The following is a 3,121-nucleotide window of genomic DNA, read 5'->3' as shown; positions in this document are numbered from 1 at the left end:
CAGACAACAGACAAGAGGTAATAAGAATAATATAAAACGACACAGGAACAGAAACTGATGAGGTTTGCATTTTAGTGTGGTTGCATGAGTGATGACCAGTAAGAAGTCTCAGCTATGCAATTGTATGCTGTTCTGATAACATAATCCTTTCAGGTCTGCAATATGGAAACATCGTCTGCAAATTTCAATTTTAAAAATTCAGACAGATCAACAACAAATGGAGTTATTGTGACTAATAAGATGAGGTGGTACGTATGTAATCTACAAAGGCTTCAGGAGATTGTGGCATTTGCGAAGAAGAGAAGGGGACCAAACACAGAGCTCTGTGGTACCCCGTGACTGACTGCCTAGTCTCTTTTCCAGGTTTGACTGCTGACTAGAAAAGCATCAGAGATACCAGTAGTTCAGATTAGGTCAAAAGAAAAATGTATACAGTGGCAAAGTGCAGCAAGAGGTTTACCAAGATGAGAAGTGGTAACTGGTTCTTGCAAGCATCGGTTTCAGTGACGAAACAGTTCTTGAAACCAGACCGGCAGCACGTACTCGATCAAATGTTGTCTCTTTTAGTGTCACTGTTGCCGCTGGTCTCTTCAGTCGTTGCTGGAATCCTGTTGCTGCTCCTGCTGGTCTTGTTGTTGCTCTGTTTGGTCTGTTGGAGAAGGCGACGAGCCATTCAGAGTGGAACCATTGTCCCTGTTCAAAGTCTGTACACATCAGAACATGAATTTTGCAATTTAAAAACAAAGATTCTTTAAAATGTATTCTGTTGTTTTTCAGTGGGCTTCAGAGTCATGAACTCTTATGAAGAAGATGAGGACGATTACGAGGAATATGTGAATGTTAAGTTTGTATGTAATATGAAGAACCTCAAAGAGGAAGCATGGGGAGTAGAAGGCGGCAATGAATATGTGTAGCCAGTGAGCGAGGACGAGCATAGATTACATAGATTCAGTTCCTATAGAATGTTAAAATCAGCTCAATTAAATTTCCACAAGTTTGGTACAAATGTTCACTTATAAATTTGAATTACAATTTGATGGTAAATGGTCAAATGTGGTCATAAGGACCATGTGTGTCCCTAATACCTTGTATTGTCCAGTTACATGTATAATAACCAGACTGAGCTAGGTGGTTTAATAACACGCTAGGTATTCACACAATCTTTTATTTTCTCCCCTTTGATATGACTGAGATATTTTGTTTTTACCAGCATTTATTAACATTAAACACCTTTTAAATAAAAAAACAGCTGCTGTCATGCAGTCATCCTTTCTGGCTGCGGTCGCAGCGAGTACCCATCCCTGTGAACCAGTGGCGTAGGAAGCATTAAAAATGTGGGGGGGGCACCTTCTGTGGGTGGGTGGTGAAAAAAAGTACATCAGTATATTATGAAATATAATATAATAATATGAAGTAGTTGCGTTTTCCTGTGGATTTTAGCAGGTTGTTAAACTATTTTACCTACAGAAGTAAACACTTCATGACTATTTCAGAGACAGATTCAACAAAAACTCGGTGACAAACTAAACTAATTCCAAGTGAAACAACAGTTTTGTCAAACATACTGGTTAGGGATGCACCGATCCACATTTTTTCACTTTCGATCCGATTCCGATACCTGAATTTGGATATCTGCCGATACCGATAGTATTCCGATACCATAGCTCTATTTGCTTTTATATCACTATGATTATTATCATTATTGTTGATTTTACGAGGCTGTAATAAACTTCTCTCCAAAAAGCAACTTGAGGTAAGTATGAGGTTAGAAAACGGCAGAAATCCCATCCTGAAAACAAATATGCAACTTTAAGGGTTTAAATGGATATTTATTTAAATTCTATGTGTATCTGAATCAACCCAATGCACTGTGAGACTTATCAGTGACATTGGGCAGACATCTGAAGTCCAAATATCTGTGGTACAGCTCAGGGCTGGAACTCCTTTTAGCTTATCGGCTAACTTGGTTGACACTCTGTTGTACAGTTCAGGTAGCGCCGTCTCTGACAAATATCTCCTGGACGGTAAACTATACCTGGGCTGCAAGTGTTCAATCAGGCTGCGAAACCCCTCGTTTTCCACCACTGATAAGGGTTGGTCATCAAGTACGATGAAGTTGAGCAACTTCTCTGTAATCCCTTTGGCTTTTACGTTGTCTGCTGGAAGTTTATTTTGCCTTTTGAATGATTCCAGAAGTGATTCTTGGCGGCTCTTCTCTTCTTTCTGCCCCCTGGTTAAAAAGTCCTCGTGCTCTCTCGAGTGGTGCTTTTTCAGGTGTTTAATTATATTTGTAGTGTTGAACGTCGCAACGGAGGTTCCACCTCTCGGAACGACGGCTTTGCAAACATTGCACGTTGCTGTCTTACTTTGTGGCGTTTCGACCGTAAAATATTTCCACACAGCGGACATGTTGTATGGCGCTCAATGCTTAAACTGCTACTTGCAAACTGCAGAGGATTTCCTTAAAGGAGGCGTGTCATCTCTGTCAGTGTCTCATTGGAGCACAGACACGTCACCTAGCCCGGGATCACTTGTGAGTCATTAACTCTGGATCGGAAATTTCTCCAGGTTGGATCGGAAATTTCCGATCCGTTAATTAAGCTGGTATCGGAACCCGATACCGATACTGGATCGGATCGGCCCCATCCCTAATACTGGTGCTACTACACTAAAGGCCTCCATATCTGAGGCCTTCTCTCATTTACAGAGACAAAAAACTGGCAAATCCCATAGAAAAATGAACCAAACTGCTTAATGCAGATAATACTGAAACACTAAAAATACTAACTTACAAATAAATGAAGAATGCATGTCTTTATTTTTATTTGCTTTTAAAACTACTTAATTCACAACAAACGTTGTGGATGTGTTTATAATGATGCGCTGCCTCATCTGCTGCATCAGTGTGTCCCTGTTCATATAATGCTCCACTGTGTCCTGACGGTCCATCACATGTGTTTTATTCTTGCTGATAAGAATAGGAGCAGGTGGCTGTGTGCACTGGCTCGGCGAGGCTGAAGCTAGCAGGCTAACAGGAGCTAACCTGGCCCTTATTACAACATGGGTTAATGCTGAAAACAACTCTAACTCTCCGTGTCTTTGTTAGAATCTCCTCATGTCC

General features: G+C 40.8%; 1 pseudogene; it reads left to right on the top strand.

Moving 5' to 3' along the window:
• Positions 1–914, top strand: part of LOC114439913 (deleted in malignant brain tumors 1 protein-like) — a 3,125-nt pseudogene extending 2,211 nt beyond the window's left edge.
• Positions 915–3,121: the final 2,207 nt, after the last annotated feature.

This window comes from Parambassis ranga, chromosome 8, assembly GCF_900634625.1.
Source record: "Parambassis ranga chromosome 8, fParRan2.1, whole genome shotgun sequence".
Taxonomy (NCBI): Eukaryota; Metazoa; Chordata; class Actinopteri; family Ambassidae; genus Parambassis; species Parambassis ranga.
Note: the sequence above shows the minus strand (reverse complement) of the source record. Positions and strands in the feature narration are given on the sequence as shown.